A 19,190-nucleotide genomic window follows, 5' to 3' on the forward strand; every position below is an offset into this window, starting at 1 on the left:
CAACAAACCGAACTGGAATACAAAAAAGGGAGGCGTGAGGAGGTCCGGGAAACAAGCTAATGAAAAATAAGTAATGGAAAGATTGAGTTGTTTTTAACTATTTTTATTTTTTGTGTTTTTCTTTTTTCTTTTTTCCTTTTGTAATATTTTGAAAATTTTAATAAATATCTTATAAAAAATAAAATAAAAGATCCCACCCAACTCTATGGCTGCACACACAACCATGCAGTTAAACCTCATGACTACCCCCAAGGAATCCTGGAAACTGTCATTTGTTAAAGGTGCTGGGAATGGTAACGCAGGGGTTACCTGCGTGCTTTAAGTGTGCTTTTGTTGTTGTTGCTGCTTAGTCGTTTAGTCGTGTCTGACTCTTCATGACCCCATGGACCAGAGCACGCCAGGCACTCCTGTCTTCCACTGCTTTAAGTGTATGGTTTATATGCAGCCTATGATTCTGTCAAATGCAAACAGAGCCCAACAAATACTGCGAGCCGCTGCAGACTAATTTATCTGGTTCTTTATATTTCCCCCCGATAAAGCTTTAAGAAAACAAGCTTTATGCCCTGCATTGTGAGTCAGTTGCTCCCGAACAGTCCCGTTTGCTTTGATTAGAAGGCTTCTGGCATTAGATGATTGAGCAATATGGTTGCATGATCCAATGCAAGTGCTGTAGAGAGATGATAGGACATTATTCTGTGGCTCCTTTTTGTGACTGTACATCCAAACTGTTGTTTATTTATTCTTTATAAATCCTTTATTCATTTGACATTTTGGAGTGTCTTACTGAAACCACAGCACCATACGCTTTTAATTTAAACCAAAGTTGCAGGGAACGCACTGAGTCCATTTTCAGCAACCACGAGTCATTATACGCCTATTCTCCTATGTTTGATATCAGCAGATCAAGTTTTAATGGAATATAATGATGAGGGATACATCTATTGGGGGTGGGGAGTAGATCTCTGTGGTTTATCAAACAGTGATGAATTATATCCGTAAAGCTTTGCACTGCTATTTTTAGGTGAGGAAGATGTTTTCTTTTCTTTATTTTCAAACATCTGAATGCCCTTTGTCTCTCTTATTAGGATACCAGTTCAGCAATAAAGTTGTGGTCCTAGTCTCCATATCTGGTGCAGTGGTTCTCTGTTTCAAACGTCTTTTTTCTTTCTGGCTGGTAAATATTCCTCTGGAATTCCTTGCTCTGTGTCAATGGCTGTCTGATTCCTTCTTCTGAGGGTGAGCAATCTTCTTGAGAGACTCCAGCAAGCCTCGCCTTGGAGCCAATTGTGTGCACACCCACCCACCGAGACATATACTTCTGGGGGAAGGTATGCCGTTCTTTGTAGAAGGATTAGGAAACTTATCCACGCTGGAAAGATTGCACAAGTAACCAGAAGTGATATTTATAGGGCTGGCAGGGAAGGGGAAGCAGACTTCTAAATGCATACCAGGCACTTAAATGTGGAAGTTTACAATCAGATATCTCAACTCCCCGAGATTGCGTAGAGATGCCATTTCCTACAGAGCGACTAATAATCTTAGCTGATGTGAATCGTGCAGACCTGAAAGAGCCAGGTGGGAAGGGGGAATTTCTTCATATTGTGCAGTTACCAGGACACAACGCATGATATTTTTAAGATGATTCAATATAATGGCAATATAATGGTGAATTTGCCACTGGAGCTTAAGGTGAAAGAATTGGCACATCCTTATTTACAATCATGAAATTGGTTTGTGGATTTACAGTTTTTTGAAATACAATGAAATCGGACAATGGCTGCTCAGCAAACACGACACTTTCAAGGACTTGTCTGTACCAGAGACCTCAATTCATATGGGTTTTTTTGTTTTTTGTTTCCAGATTGTGCCAGTTCACTCTGTACCCCTTTCTTTTCAATCTCCAAATGTCCTGATGTATACCGTAAGCTTTTCCTCTTTCCAACTACAATAATTACCTGAAATTGACAAATTCCAAAGAGGCAGCTTGTTTGGCTGTTGCAGGGGGAAAAACACACACCGTTTGTGTGGCACCTTGAAGGCTAACAAAAATATGCTTTCATGGGCTGGAACACTGTGAGTGCTAAAAAATGAGCTTCACCTCGATTTAATAATGATATTTCCCTAAGGGAACACTCGTGATAAGGGTCCACTTATCTTAGGAATGCTCTCTTTTCAAGAGATCATTGCACCACCATGATACGCACTAAAGAAGGGTGGTGGTAGAGCGATGCAGAATGGCAATCTGGTTTAGTTTGTAGATCTCCACCAAACTTCCTCAATTGCACCCTGAGGCACTTCCCCCGAAGTGAAGCCCAGGAACAAGACAATCTCCTCCAGGACAGCAACTTACACGTGATGCAGCAGAATCAATGAGTACAATCCAGAGGAAGCTGAGCTTGGTAAAGCGTTGCTGGATTCAACAGCTCTTAATGTTGGATCACACATAGCACAGCAAGCCAAAACAAACAAACAAGCCATAAGCAGCAGCCCAGCACAAAGGCAGCTGTTTTAGCCTAAGAAGCTTGCCGTAGGTGAAATGGTTTTCTTAAGTCTTATCAATCTTGCTTCAGAAATTCAGGCAATCAGACTGAATTCAGGCAATCTGTCAGAGAGGAGGTTAGGAAACATGAGGCATCTTTTTCAATAAAGCTCTGTGTGAAGCTGAGATAGGGAGAGAAAGGTAGGCAGAGGCGGGGAAGGGCAGGGGGAGCGAGACTGGCAGAGAGAAAGAAGTCAAGAGTGTGGGACTGTGTGGATTTTCTTTCCTACACCATTTCCCCAATGTTCCTCAAAAAATTTTTCCCTAAACTTCTTCTGCTAAGAGGCAGTAGCAGCTCGTGGGTCAGCATTGCTCACTTGGCTTCCCAGTGTGAAAGTCACTGCTGGGAACTGGGAGGGGGTGGCAGGAGCAGTGTTGACACGGTGCAGACACAGCAGCAGACCCAATCTGACAGTTCTGCTGCTGTTTCCGCCCTGCGCTGACCTCTGCGCTGCCTCATTTGGTTACCAGCAGCAGCCTCCACACTGGGAAACCAGGTGAGCAATGCTGCCCTACCCTGCCCCACCAGCCACTACTGCTAAGGGCAGGAGACTTACGTTAATACATTCAAGTGTCTTTTAGTCGCCTGTCAGATTTGACAGATGTGCTATTTACGGGGAGGAGGGTCCTGGTCTTAAAATGTATTCAACTTGATCACTGCTTAGTACCAAGAATGAGTTTATTGATTAATTTTAAACTAAGATATTGGTTGCGAAAAAGAACAGAAAGGTGTCTCCATTTGATCGAAGCCAGCAAGATGGCAACCCTGACGCCATGAATCCACTGTTGCCCAAGGTTCCCAGCAATACCAAACAGGGAGATAACCTAAACAAGCATTTAAACCCAGATGATTTAATACGGAAGTGGTGCTGTTGAGGATGTACAAGCAGCACTCAGCAGTCTAAAGAAAAGTTAAAAGAAACAGAAACAACCCAAAACCCATTTTTTGCTTTGCCTCTCTTTCATATTTCAGAGACTAACACCACAGCCCTATATATATTCATTTGGAATAAAGCCCTACTGCATGTTAAGTGAAGTTTGTGCCTGAGGAAGTGTGCACAACTTAGTTGCATTTAGAAGAAGAAGAAGAAGAAGAAGAAGAAGAAGAAGAAGAAGAAGAAGAGGAGGAGGAGGAGGAGGAGGAGGAGGAGGAGGAGGAGGAGTTTGGATTTGATATCCCACTTTATCACTAACCGAAGGAGTCTCAAAGCGGCTAACATTCTCCTTTCCCTTCCTCCCCCACAACAAACACTCTGTGAGGTGAGTGAGGCTAAGAGACTTCAGAGAAGTGTGACTAGCCCAAGGTCACCCAGCAGCTGCATGTGGAGGAGTGGAGACGCGAACCCGGTTCCCCAGATTACGAGACTACCGCTCTTAACCACTACACCACACTGGCTCAGTGGTTGGCCCAAGACATGTTGCTGCCTGAAGCAAATGCCAAGGGGGTGCCCTCCCTGCCCCTATTCCGCATATAGAAGCTGGCCTGGCAGTCAGCTGAATCTTCCTTTAACGCTGGAATCAAGTTAGCATCCCCCACCACAACCTTAAGGCAGCACACCAGCTTAGAGGACACAGAGCAGGCCGCGTGGCACACAGCTCTGTCGCCTGACGCCCTGTTGCTTCCTCACTGCTACGAAAAGATTCTGCTCCCTGCCTGCTCAAACAAGTGCTGCAGCCGTGCAGCAATGGTGCCACCAGGGTGCATCATGGGAAATGAGGGAGACATGCACACAAGCAATGCTTGCTGGAGTCTTAACAAAGCTGCTGTGCTTAAAAACTAACTAACAAATACAGAGCTCTTTAGCGCTCTGCAGGCAATATTTTGGAGAGCCTCACTTCTTACAAAACACAGGGACCTAGAGAAATGTAGAGATAGATAGGGAATATAGCACAGCGGCACAAGAATTTGTGGGGTGCCCAATCCAACTTGGGGGTGGGGGGGTTGCTGATGTTGAGCTGTGGTTCAGGAAGGGGGAGACCCACAAATCACCCAAATTTGCCCCATTCAGCCCCCACCCTATTCAGATGTACACCCTTAACAGATACAAGATCAAAAGCACCCTGTGTTCATTTGTCTAGGAATTTTCCATTCTAGACCTGGCTATGGTTGCAAAGAAGTCTTATGAAAATGTTGCAGAGAAAACGATAAAGATGTGAAGGATGACCATCCCCCCGCCCCCAGAATCTCTCAGCAGTGATTTATTGTTTTGACTTCGTGAGGTTTGCTTGAGCTGCTGCTTACTGTTTGGATTAACGCCAATGCTATATAGGAGGCACCTGTATGTGCACGAGAACGTCATGCCTCGCAGTATAGAATTTCTTTGGCTCTTTAAACCTGCGCAACTGCAAGCAGCCCACCAGCAAGCCAGTTATTATACAAGGCCTACAAATGCATGCAGATGGAAGAGAGGCCAGGGGTCACGAAGTTTCTAAGGCTGCTTTTAATAACCATGAGCTGCTGAAGAAACATCAAGGTACATCCAAAATGGGAGTTTTAAAGGAGGGGAGGGAAGTCAGCCTTAAAGAACGCAGGCCTGACTGTCCCTGTGTACCCAGTCCCCCAATGAGGACACGTGATGGGGAGTTTAGTTCTTTACGGGCAAAGCACTCAATTGCTTCAGCTCCTAAGGTGCAAGAATCGCAGGCTAAACAGCTCCTTCTTCACACTTGGCATCCAAACTGGACAGTTGGTGCAACAGTGCAACTACACCTGAATCAGCGCACTTACACTCCCTCTTCTGACATAGTGTGTGCAAAGAACCAGCGACTTCTCCTGGGCGGCAGCTCCAGATGCTCCTGCCGCTTTTAGCCTCTGCTCATCCTTGGAGATAGTGGAGGAGAGGACAGAGGAGATTCCAACAGCTCAACTCTCTTTGTGACTTCCTGCAACTCTTCTTCCATCGCTTCTTCACTTGTCTCTCACTGCCTGGACTCTTCCTCTTTCCCCTGCTTCACGAGTAGCGCAGAACCCCATAAATCACTGGCCCTTTCACCTGGATCATCCTCCTGCCCCCTGCCTCCTCTGCCCACCCTTAGTACTCCTGCCTGTCCCTGACAGCACATCCTTTGGAGATCCATGGCTGCATCCCACTTTGCATTGTTGTCTGGGAGTTCCTGTGGCTCTTATAATGCTTAGAATGTGTCTAAAATTTTCCAGGTGCTCTGCATATGTTAAAAGATAAGCCATTCCCTGCTCCATGGGCTCATAGGCACAATTCAAAAGAGGGAAGCAAGCACTCAAGCAGCTGATGGATAAGGCCAGGCTGGTCTCCCCCTGGCCACAATGCTCCTCCTGGGAGGCAGAGGAGGTGCAGATTCCCATGGAACATAAGAAGGCTTGGTTAAGACATGGCAGAAGAAATGAGCCCAGGGAAGGGAAGGCTGGAAGATGGAAGATGGAGCAAGCTTGTTTTCTGCTCCAGAGGGTAAGACCTGGAACAATGGAGTCAAATTATGAGAAAGGAGATTTCAACTAAACATTAGGAAAAACTTTCTGACCACAGCAGCTGTTTGACCGTGGACTGTACTACCTTGGAAGGCAGAGGACTCTCACAATAAATTAAAAGTAAATTAAAAACTGGGACAAAATGGGGATGAAACACTTTTGGGATGAACACTAGGTAGATGAATGAGCAGACTGTAACAAATGTTGGAGAAACCAACAGATGCATGAAACTGAATGCTGGAAAAAGAAAGTCCTTGCTGGAAGCCACAGGAGGCGAGAGAGCTCTTGTGTTCAGATCCTGCTTGTTTCTTATAGGCATCCAGTTGGCCACTGGCCTGATCCAGCAGGCTCTTCTTACATACTTATCTCTTTTGTGGGACTCGACATCAGCAAAAAAATGTGACATCCGTATCATTTCCTTGCCTCCTTCAACACACCACACTCCTTTCAGTTTTCTCCTCTCTCCTTCATTTATTTTTATTTTTTTTAAAGAAAAGCTTCTATAAATCTATAGCTTGAGCCAATGTCTGCTTTTTTGGTAGGGAACAGAGTATTCTTTTGCTGGCAATGATACATGCTAAGGGAACTGGGGAGGAGGTGACATCAACTTAACCTTTCTTCTGAGCTAGGCGAACAAGCCAAGGCAATACAAGTGGGACCTTTGCAGAAAAGCTCGTGCAGCTGCAGAGCACAGACCTTTTCCTGGCCCCTCGGTATGAGGAGCTAGTTATTTTGCCTGCAAGGAAAGAAGCAAAAGGCCAACAATAGGAAGGTTTATAATATGTCCCAGTCTCTCTGCTGGGGAAACCCCCCCCATCCCTTTTGAAAATGTGCTTGCTTTTCATCCTCCTTTGCTCCTCATCACCCCCCGGGCAGCAGGGTTACCAAGCACTGTATGGACTTCATTAAATCTTTCTCCATGTGCCCATCTCCAAAAGAACCCAGGAAAAGATAAAGCCGAGCAATAGAATGAAAACCTTTATCTGATTCTTATTGGTGGGCATCTCAATTAGATGCCTTGCTTGCGTCTGAATGCCAGGTAAAAATCCCGTCACCCAGAACAAAAGCGCTCCTCCCTTAAGCATGAATAATAACCAAAGATGAAAATCAGTCATTAGCGTGGAGCAGGAAATTTATTTCCCCTCCCTTTCTGTTGAAAGGGCAAGACTGGAATGCATTCACTGGGGTTTCAGTCCATCTCCATTGAGCTACTGCTAGCAGGGGTGGACTTTGGTTCTATGGCACCCTGAGCAAGGCCAAAATTTGGCACACCCATCCAGCCCTCGCACCATGCCAAAGACTTTCTGAGGTTCCAGAGGGCCATTTACTATGTGTGATGTCATTCATAAAAAGAGAGCCAAGTATCAACAACATGATTTTGTTGTACCCTTTGCCTTTGAGTTAGCTTCTCTGCAATACCAGCTGCTCAAAAACCCCTATCTATGAAAGAGATCTGGGACCTCTAATGATGTGTGATCTTCATAGCTCAAAAAATATCAGTAACCATGGCTCTCTCTGGGTTTGGATTGACGGGCTGGCTTACGTCGCCTAACATATTATTGTTGGACAGTATTAGCTAGAATGATTATAAAGGAGGGCACTCCACCATACCACAATCCCGCTAGCATTATGGAGAGAGCTTTTTATGTATGTGTCATAGCTTGATATAGTACAATATCACCAGAAAGCTTTCTGTTGTTGGGTTTTTAAAAACCTCTTCCTAATAATTTGTTTCAGCCATTTAAGAGCACTGATTCATTGGTGTTTTTGTTTTGTTTTTTAATCTGGCTTTTTAAATGCTGGGACGTGCTTGACAAGTCAGCAGTAATGGTAAACCCTTTGTCTCATGAAAGGTGGAGATTACTTGCCCCTAGATGTTTCTGTAGGAAATTCAAATGTTGGATTCCCCACCCCCCATCTACTCCTGAAGCTGAATGAAATGCTGAGCGAGGCAACTAGTGATTTCTTTGCATTCTTGGATCTGGTTTATTTTTCTCTGCAATTGTCTCCTGTCCTCAAAGCATCTCATTATGAGTCGAGGACACACCACCCGCATATGAGTATAATACGACACAAAGACACATTATTTTAGGTTAATGGGCAAAATTAGGCCACAACTTTTATTGGTTACAGCATGTGAGTAGTATTGGCTTAGGCATTGGATGAAACAGCAATACAAGACTCCATGGGAGTCATATCAGGGTTAACAACCAATGGGAGGAGCTTGTTGATGCAAATACAAGTGGAAGCTCCCCCATGACGTCACCGGGGCTCGTGCCATGGCCCTAGCCACCAGCAGGGCATCGGACAGGATCCACAACCGCCGGATTCCTTTAATGGAATACCCCAAAGAGGAGGGGTAGATGATGGCCCATACCCAATCCTCCAACACAGCACACATATTCCAATGCCTAACCGCCAATACCAGAAAATTGTGACAAATTGCTACGAGGTAGGCAAAAAAACCAAGAGGCTGGTGCCAATTTGCCAAATGATAAAAAAGTCCTACCAGGCCCCTTGGGCAACCAAGGCAACCAACTGAAGTCCATAGCAAGATCAATACACAAAAGAAGCTGACCTAAGAGGGAGGGAGGGAGGGAGATCCAAAGAAAGCAGGAACAGGCTGGGAGCTGAGCGCTGCTGTGGCTGTTTAAATGCAGCTAGCCCCACCCACCAGCCAGCCCTATTGGTCGGCTGGAAGGCTTGGCCACTACAGCAGAAGCAATCAGGAGCAGGGAGCTGAGTACGCCTCCCTGCCCCAGCGGGAAGCTGCTCCTGCTCACAACCCCTCCCCTCTGGGAGGATGAGAGGCCTTATCTGTCCACATGAGAGATTATATATGAGAATAAATACTGCAGCAATGTGGGGGTTGAATTCAAGTGGCAAGTTTGGGTTTCCCACCATAAAATAAAATTACCGATTGCAGAAATAAACAGGTACATTTTCATCGCTTAAAAGTATTTCATCCACTCAGATTGTTAAATGCTATCCTGCACTTTCCCCAAAATTATAAGAGACCTACTAAGTATTTGAACAAACCAATTGTCTGTAACAAGCACAAATGAGAAGTTTTTATACAGTCTTGGAAGAGCCGGTCCTGGTTGGTGTAGATGGACCAGGGGGTCTGATTTCCTATCAGAACTCTCCTGTGTGCCTAGCTCACAATCAGAGATTTGAGAACCTTGGAAGTTCTGCTTTCCCATTTATTTCAAATGAAAATATAAGCTGCTTGACTGATGGGTTCACTGCAATGGTAGAATGCTTTGCTATGTTTTTAGGGCTGAGATGCAAAGAGCTTCTTAGACAGTACCTGTAATACTTTTGTACATACACCAAATGTCTCCTCTTTTTTTTCTTTCCGGTCAAATATGGATAGAAGGCAGCTATTATGTTCATGTTCTGCTTCTGGGCTTCACACAGGGATCTGGTAAATCACCATGAGAATAGAATGCTGGATTAAATTGATCTTTTGTCTGATCCAGCAGGACTGGATTGTCTTCTCATGGACTAAAGCAAGAAGGCTCCAGTAGCAAGATGGAAGGTAAGAGAGCCCAAAGTATGTAAAAGCTTCTTGCAAAGTATTTTGGATCCTAGCCTAACTCAAAAGGGAAAATCTGGGTTTGTGTCCAAGAAAAACAGAAAATTACACCACAAATGTCTTTTTAATATCACTTTTTTTTTTGCAAAACCACAAGCTTTAATTTGCTATTTGCTTTACTCAAGAGCTATTCAACATGTATCTTCCAAAACATCATTTAATGATGATACATTTGGTTTAGATGATGTAGAACGTGGTGCCATACAATTTATCAAAAGCACCTATTATCACTGCAATGGAAATGGCCACCAGCTATATATCAGTTTAAAAACACTGCTAGGTTTTAGACTCTTCTTCATAAATATCATATTTGCCTGATATTTTAAAAGAATGGTGACTGATTTTTCTTCCTCTTACTTTAAAGTTCGATGGTGGTTCTTTGTATTTTGTGCTACTGCAGTTTATTGTTTTCGTTTTGTATTTTGGTTTCCCGTTGCTTAAATGGTCTCCATTTTAAATTTTAAGCCTCTTTGGAGATATTATCAGGTGAAAATATTAGATGAGAAGTCTTCCAGATGAATACCATTCCATACCACTCCAGTGAGGTTTAAGGGGCAACTCTACCTGACTTTGGTTTTATTTTGAGTGAGAGAATATCACCACTGCCACCACGGCTGTACTTGTCTGTACTGCCTTTCCATAGTTATAATCATGCTCAAGGTGGCTTACAACATGAAAGGATTTACATAATGACGAAAGTAGTCATAAACAAAAAAAAGTCATCAAAAAGTACGCATCAGTCTGATAGGCATGAATGGCATAATTTATATTAAACAGGCTTCAGAATGAGAATATGTTTTGTGTAGACTCGGATGATGCATAATTTCTTTTAATAGTGAACCTTGGGATGGTTGTCTGGCCTTCGTTATGTAGACCAAACAGGCACCATCCTTGGAAAAGGGAAGCATAAGCATGCTTGTGAGAGCCCTGTCACTTGGTAAAAGACTTGGTAAAATAGATTCTCTTGTGCAGGGCAGAAATCAAATCCACAAGTGTGGTGCCACTCAGATAAACTATCTTGTCAGAGCACGAGCCAGTTGCAGACTGTAGTCAGGGGTGGGTGGGTTTGTGCTGAGCTGATGGAGTAGGAGAAAGGAAGGAAGAGATAAGAAGAGATAGAGGAGAGGGAGTTCAAAAGCAATTTAGGAGTCTTGGCTTGAACAAATTTGTATATTCCAACGTATCTTTATTATCACTGTGTAAATCAGGGTGTTGGCCTTTTTTTGTTGATAAGCCCAAGACATTTAACACAATCATCTTCCATTTTCCAAAAGTGCATTAAGCTTCTTTGTTACTCATTCCTTGTATGATGGAGGTTGGGTAGAGTAATGACTTGGAGGAATCGCTGAGCAATTATTTAAAAGATCTGTGAGCTAATTATCTTCTTAGAATGTCCCAGACTGTGTGTCTGTTGAAGGAACCTTTAATTAATTGCAACCTATTGAAACTAGGAATGACTCTTCTGCATACAGGATCACTTCTAGCTTCTGAAGACAGTCTGTCCTCTCTGTCCTCCTCTTGGGAGAAAACATCTCAATAAATTAACTCAGTGGTACCACTTCATTAAATTTCCCTTCTGTAGTAAGCCAGTCTGTAGAAGCATCTGAGCAGCACAAGGAACCTGGGATGGACTGGCTATCCAGCACCCCTCCTGTCCTTGACGAAAACCACCAGTTTCATTACACGGCCCAGGAGAACATTTATGGAAGCAAAGCATCAAGAAGACTGAACTGGAGAGATAGGAAGAGGTCCTTTGTGACCACTGTAAAATTATGGTATTTATCCTGAGTAATCAGCACTAAGGGGAAAATGATGCAACAAATGACTGCCCCACCCCCTCCACAAAGAAGTCACAAGATTGTTGTCTGAACATAGCTGTCAACCTTCCCTTTTCTTGCGAGAAATTCCCTTATTCCAGCACCATTTCCCACTGCTTCCTGCTGCTATCCCAGATTGTTAGATATCCCATAGACTGTCCCCAGGACAGGTGAGGCTGCTGATCCCTTATTTTCGAGGCTGCTGATCCCTTATTTTTGAGGCTGCTGATCCCTTATTTTCAAATCTGAAAGTTAACAGCTATGTGTCTGAATAATCACTTTTGGAAAGAGTGGGTGTTAACGGGAGGGTTTTGGTCTCCTGAGTACAGGCCTGAGGTTTCAACAAATGCAAAGCCTCACTTTTACATGTATGATTCCTCCCAGCCAGGCTCAGTAGCTAATTGCAATGAAGGAATTTGTTCTGGCTTTGTCCTATCTGTACTAACAGACTTCATATGAGCCATAAAGGCTGTTGCTCCAGAAAACCCTTTCCTTGGTGTAATTTCAATGGTGTACATGAGGCAAACTCAGAATGGCCATATGATACTGGTAATTTTAATTTTAATTTTAAAAAGGGGAGACTCATGCCCTCGTTCGCCCTGTGATACTGTGTGCCAGGCCTAAGGTTAAACATTTCTGCCAACCTTTCTCTGGTGTCCTGCATAAAATAATTCTGAAGGTGCTACTTGACCTTGGAATTTGCATTCAAGAAACTTTCACCCTAGACAGATGAGATCCGTCTAGCCTACAGAAAATTACTCTAAATTGTTGCTATTATGCTAGCGAGGCTTGAAATACTTTTGACCTGAGTGAATTGCTTGCTGAATGGCAACGACCAAAGATGGGAGCGGGAGGCAGGGGCACAGGGAGGAAGCAAAAACACCTGACTTTGAACACACCTGCCTAATGCAGTATGATTGAATTCTCATTTAGAGATAATATCTCTAGATTTGAAAGGTTTCATAGCCTGGCTATCTTTTGAGACTAATCTTCTTTGCTGGTGAACATGCTTCAGTCCTGCTGCACAACACATTGGAATATGTATTCTTAATTGCAGGCCAATAATAATGTATTGGTGCCTCAAAAAGAAAGTTCAGAGCCTTTTTGTGTGGTGCACATGTCAACTGGTTGTTGTTGTTTAGTCGTTTCCGACTCTTCGTGACCCCATGGACCAGAGCACGCCAGGCACTCCTGTCTTCCACTGCCTCCCGTAGTTTGGTTAAACTCATGCTGGTAGCTTCGAGAACACTATCCAACCATCTCGTCCTCTGTCGTCCCCTTCTCCTTGTGCCCTCCATCTTTCCCAACATCAGGGTCTTTTCCAGGGAGTCTTCTCTTCTCATGAGGTGGCCAAAGTATTGGAGCCTCAGCTCCAGAATCTGTCCTTCCAGTGAGCACTCAGGGCTGATTTCCTTAAGAATGGATAGGTTTGATCTTCTTGCAGTCCATGGGACTCTCAAGAGTCTCCTCCAACACCATAAGTCAACTGGTAAGCGGCTCTAATTACCCAAAGAGAGAGTGAATAGAAGGCAAGCCACTTTGCAAAAGCTAACTGAATTTTAGTATTGTCTCACATGAGGCCCAGCTAACACAGAGCGAAATTCTGTACATGTTTTATCACAAGGAAAACTTAATTGTGTTCCATCTTCAATGGTGCTTACCCCCAGATAACTGTGCATAAGATGGCAGCTACATGAATGATAAAATTCCTTGATTATATTTGTTTTACTTTGCATTTCAATTCCCCCCCCCCATTTATTTTCTGAAATCCATCCAAAGACCTTTATGTTGGTGGGTGTGCATGCATGCAAATGTAATAAATGTCTTTGAACTTTATGAGTCACAGCTAAAAGTGTGAATACATTTCACTAAAAAGCATCATGTTCAAGGTGATACCAGGAGACAAAAATGGCACATCATATCTGTAATGATCCATGCCCACAAGGCTTGATGTTGTGGTCTTCATGAGATGTACATTTAGGTACATCTCACTCACTCTATTAAACCACCTAGTTTGCAATAAGTTGTTTTATATGTGTGCACGCATATTGATCATATGGCATCATTGGCGCATAGAGCCAAATTTCACTGTGAAGGGCAACCCAGATCCTTTGTCAAAGGTGGGTCCTGTTCTTGCAGAATTCCTTGTCGTCTTCACTCTGTAGTCCTTTAGTAGAATTGAAGTCCGTGGAACTTGTTTGCAGCCTATTGTAATTCTGTCTAAAGTATTAGAAACCATGTAGGATCTTGCTGCACTGTTACTTTAGTTAGCACACTACAATACTTGCAGGACTGAAGCTCTATCACTGTCTTCAGTCTTCCATCACTTTGATCCACTACTACTTATCTAGTTCCTTGCTGTATACAAAGCTGCTTAATGTAACATTATAACAGCTGATAAAAGAGCTTTTAGTTGATTGATCACCTGCCTTTTGTTTAAATAATTTTGCATACTACCAATGCATCAAAATTCTGCCTTTTTGTGACATTGAAGAATAATAAGCCAAATTACCGCTTAAAAAGTGGAAGCTATCACTCACTACCTGATGGAAAGGGCACCTTCAATTTCTTCTTCTTCCTTTTTTTTGCCTGTAACAAACAAAACTTCAATTGCAGCCCTGCCAATTAAAATTGCCCTGATTATTTCTCTAAACTTTCAGGCATTCGGTCTACAGATTAAACCGATTCAGTACCTGTTACAGGTCTTCGATGCAGTTTTGCAAAATGGAAAATACAGAACCCATTCTGGTCCTAATAGCGCATTAATGTCTACTCAGAAGTATGCCCTACCGAGTTAAAATGGGGTCAGTCCCAGGTAAGTGTGTACAGGATTGCCCCTTGATTTCTTATTTATGAGAAACCGCAATCCAGTAGCAATGGGAATAAGAAAGAAAAACCTCCAATGTCAAGCTAAAGACAATGTGCATGTAGCAGCAACAAAGCATTAAGCACTTGATGAACCTGGAGATAACAGAACTTCTATTATTGTTGTTGTTTTTCTTATTATCTTATTAAAAAACAGGCTCTGCTGGAAGGATCAGATCATAAGAATGAGAAATGGGACCCCGTCTGATTCTTAACAGTGTTGATGAGATATAGGACCACTGCTGAAGGTTTAACGGTATAGGTAAGAGCTTGGATTACCGAGAAATGAGGCAAGGTTCAGACAAAAGATGATTCATTTGTCACGTATGCATCAGGTCATTGGTTTTGTATTTTCAGCCTTTAGGCTAAGAGACGGCATCAAGTAGCATTTAATTTTAGTTCTTCAGCTTTTTTTGATCCCTTCAGTGGGAAGACTCAAGCAATAAATAACGTCAGTTTTTGACAACCACTGAATATCAGTGAACTTCAGAGGCTTGTAGCAGATAAGCCTCCTGACAAGCATTTGGAAACCTAGTAGAACATCAGTGTACTCTTGGCAAGTATAACTGCTTTCATTTAGAATGAAAGAAGAAGCCCAGACTGGTTTTCTTGAAGCCTTTTAACCATGGACACATAGAAGCTGTGGCCCATAGTTGCTTCATGGAAGCAACAGCAGGGGTAGCCCCCAGAGGTAGCCAACATCTTAAGATGTTTTGGACTACAACTCCCATCAACTCATCATGGCCAATGGTCAGGGATGATGGGAGTTGCAGCCCATAACATCTGGAGGGCAGCACATTGGCTGCCCCTGATATATACTGTGCTTCTGCCTCCCCCCAGATGTGATTGGCAAGTGTTCCAAAGTTTAGGACATCCTTCTTCGGCACCTAGTCTTCTGTGGAACCACCAGCGTTTTCCTTCCGTAAGCTATCAAAGAAGAGCAAAAACCTCACACATATGTCCATTGCCAGACTCGGTGCAATTTTTCTAGAAAAGGAGGTGCTAGAACTTACCACGAATGCCTCCCTCATTCTCTCAGAATGGCAATGGAACTCACATGAGAGGTGCTGGAACTGAGTTCTGGTGAGTTCTGGCTGGGGAAAAAAGCTCTGGCCAGACTGTACCATATCATAATACAGGTGGGGCAGTGGATTCTTCTTTTTTTTAATGCGAAGGATTCAAATGTTCCATCTCCCCTCTCTTTCAGTATGGAATGGAATTGCTGAGCAACAAGTTGACTGTGTGTGGTTCCTGCTCTTTTAGCTTTGAGTCACAGACCCGCCAAGTGTCCCTATGTTCCAGGGACATCTCTGACTTACATTAGAGAAGCTGCCCCAGTTTCTGATTTGATACTAGAATGTCCCACTTTTCCTTAGGATGTCCCTATTTCCATTGGAGAAATGTTGGAGGGTATGGAGTTATCCAACACCCGAGCCATCTGAAGGCAATCCTGTACAGTGGTACCTCAGGTTAAGTACTTAATTTGTTCCGGAGGTCCGTACTTAACCTGAAACTGTTCTTAACCTGAAGCACCACTTTAGCTAATGGGGCCTCCTGCTGCTGCCGCGCCACCGGAGCATGATTTATGTTCTCATCCTGAAGCAAAGTTCTTAACCTGAAGCACTATTTCTCGGTTAGCGGTGTCTGTAACCTGAAGTGTATGTAACCTGAAGCGTATGTAACCCGAGGTACCACTGTATAGGGAAGGGATTTTTTTTTATTTAATGCTTAATATTTTATTATGTTTTTATATATGTTGGAAGCTGCCCAGAGTGGCTGGAGCAACCCAGTAAGATGTGTGGGGTATAAATAGTAAAATTATCATTATTGAATGGGACGTCCCTATTTTCACCGGAGAAATGGTAGAGGGTATTGAGTCAGATGATATACTATGGACGCTTGGAAAGATGTGCACCACTCTTTTAAACATGTAGCCACTTCCTTATTCACAGAGGCCTGCATTAAGAATTTCTCACAAACTGATCACGTCTTCCCAGCTGCACTGTATCCCAATCAGAGGCAGAGCTTGCTGCCCCGGCACTCGGAGCAGTGTACATACTGTGCACCTAGGGTGGGGCGAGCGTCCCAGGGGGCGAGCTGCCCATGGGGGTGGAGCGAGCTGCCCATGGCGGGCTGCTTCCTGGGCGGGGGAGGGGAGGGAAACGCCGCCTTGCCAGCAGCCTTCCTCCTTTCCCTCTTTCTTTTGACAGCTCAGGGGAGGCTTTCCCCTCCCCCAGGAAGCAGCCCGGGAGCAGGGGGCAATGGCGCACCACCTGCCCGCGATTCCCAAGCCTCCCCTGAGCTGTCAAAATGAAGGCGGAAAGGGGGGGTGGCCGCCAGCAAGGCAGCGCAGCTCCGCCCCTTCCCTCAATGACTCGGAGTAGGTTTGGGAGTTGCGGGCGGGCGGGTGGGCACCGAATGTCACCCCCCTCAGCGATGACACCTGGGGCGGACCACCCCCCGCCCCCTTCCTCCGCCCCTGATCCCAATGCCCATCTGACTGGAGACTTGAGGCCCTAGAGAGAACAGGGAAATAAAATGCAGGCAAAGGAGAGAAGCTTCCTAACCCTTTTTTTGCAGGCACTCAAAACTCTGCATCGAACAGAATCTGCACTCTGGGGGGGACACAGCTGGCGCCAAACAGCAACACAATGCTGACTGGATGCAATATTAGGTCGCTTGGAAACAAGGCGCTTGTCTGCTGTATCATTCTCCTGGAAGCAGAATGGAACATATTTTCCTGGTTAAGGCAGGGAAGGCCTACAAGACACAGCCCTAACTATTCTCAGGACTCAAAGAAAAAGGCACCACCATCTTTGTTTGCCACACGCAAATGGCTTAAAATAAATGTTTGCTATTTTGCTGAACTAGTTTTTTAATTAACTAGGGAGCTTCATAGGCTTCATTGTGTAGATGTGAAGGAGACTCTGTAATTAATTTATTACGAGAGTCAACAATAAATTGAATATGCGAGTTGCTTCTTGCCCCCTTGTTATGAAGCGAGAGTGATCCCCTTTGGTGCATGCGTTGTTGATTAATTAACAAACAATATTGCCTAATTAATGTAGTGCACATTAATGCATGTTCAGAGTTAACAAGGGACACGTTGGTTTTTTGTGTGTGTTTTTGTTTGCCTTTGCAGCATTAATAGTTCTCTTCCTCCGCCCATTCTGCCGTAAGCACCACACATTGAAAGGGGTTTATTTCCCCTTGGTAGCACCAAGGAAGCTCTTCAGCTCTTAAATGGTTGGTTTTCACTTCCACTCGGAGCTCATTGCATATCCCCCAAAACTCTTAGCTTGTGTACACATTACTGTTTACTCCGGCTCTCGTGTGCTCCCACCACTGGTGTCGGAAGCTGAGTGCACATGACACGAGCCACATTTCATATGTATCTGGCCGTTTTTGCTATTTGATGTGTTTTCCTATCAAAGCAGCTTTCATCTGATTTGAAAAATTAAGCCATGGTTAAGCTGAGGTGTGTATATTTGAAACCACCCTTGCACATGTACACAAAGAGTTGAACTGTACACGTGTACAGGTAATGTTCAACAAATGTCTAGTTAGTGTACCTGTGCACACTCTTTCACACCAACACTTGTACACACTGACACGTGTACAGTCCAACCTCAGCTCCCAAATGCCTCCATTTTGGAATGTTTCGGCTCACAAATGCCAAAAACCCACAAGTAACTGCTTCGGTTTTTTCTTCTTTTTTCTTCATTGACTCCGTCAACTGCACTTTGATCCTTGCTTGTCGAACTTTTTGGAAGTCGAGTGGTCTTCAGAAAGGATTACGTTCGACAACTGAGGTTTGACTGTACTTGGGTAAAGACAGTTTGTACCTATGTCTTGTGTAACGTGTGAACAAGCATTACATTACACTGCAATGCAATGTAACACACCATCATAGTGGAACCATAAGATCAGGCTTCCTTTTTCATAAAGTTATGAAAAAGGGACTGATATCAATAGTTCAATCTATCTGGAGCTCACCTGATGAATCACACCAAACTTTGTTTTCGTTACAAGTCTGAAGGAAAGCGTAGAAACAGCACGTACCATGTCAGCTTGACTTGGGAGAAGCGTGTTTGTGTTGTGAAAACTTCACATGTAAACTGCAATTGCTGCATGAAACGTCAAATACGTTAATTGCTTTTGTTCTCATTTCCTTTCCCATCTCTTCAAGACACCCTGGTGCCATCCAACCCTTTCATCTTTCACTGCCGCCTGCCATGAATACGTTTATCTTCAGTTGTGTAACAGATGAATGGGAGTCAATGAACCTTCTCACACATTGGCTCCTTGCTAAGGTTCCAAATTATCTGATTGGCTCCCTGAGTCTGTGTTAAGTGTTGCCACACCTGTACTCCAGGTGAGCTCTCTAAATTGGGAGCATCAGAATCCAAGGGCGGGGGAGGCGGAGCCCTTCACAAGTTTAAACAGGCAGCAGAATGAAACATGAAGCCACGCCAGCTATGATATCACCATGCCTCACCTTTTATGGCCTCCCCTATGCCTGTGTGGCTGAGTGAACACAGGAAGAAGGTGTGGCCATGTTTATACACAGTGAATGTTCTGTAGAACTATGGAGGGAAACCAAGTCTATAACTATGAAAGCTGGCTCAACCACTGATTCTCTGTCATGAGGCAAAAGCTTGCCATTGATATATACCTGGAGTGGAGAACCTGGTGACATAGGATTCCAACTCCCATCAGCCCCAACCATCATTGCTTTTGTCAGGCATGATGGGAATTGTAGTCCAGCAGCATCTGGAGGATTGCAGGTTCCCCACCCCGATATATATGAATAGGTGTCCACAGAGTGGTTTGTGTTTTCTTTACTCATTTTAATCTTATAGTACACATTTTCTAGAATGTAATGTTCAGAAGAAAACTACAAACGAATGGGTAGGATGCTCCATA

General features: G+C 44.0%; 1 long non-coding RNA gene across 1 annotated transcript in view; it reads left to right on the forward strand.

The window, feature by feature from the left end:
• LOC308471418 overlaps positions 1-14,698 on the forward strand; it is an 80,233-nt gene extending 65,535 nt beyond the window's left edge. Inside the window, exons 3-4 of the long non-coding RNA XR_013982948.1 lie at positions 9,470-9,525; positions 14,422-14,698. This is a non-coding gene — a long non-coding RNA (uncharacterized lncRNA). The remainder of the gene's footprint in view (positions 1-9,469; positions 9,526-14,421) is intronic.
• The last annotated feature ends 4,492 nt before the right edge of the window (positions 14,699-19,190 follow it).

The sequence above is a fragment of the Podarcis pityusensis genome (assembly GCF_964106645.2).
Source record: "Podarcis pityusensis genome assembly, chromosome: 2".
Lineage (NCBI taxonomy): Eukaryota > Metazoa > Chordata > Lepidosauria > Squamata > Lacertidae > Podarcis > Podarcis pityusensis.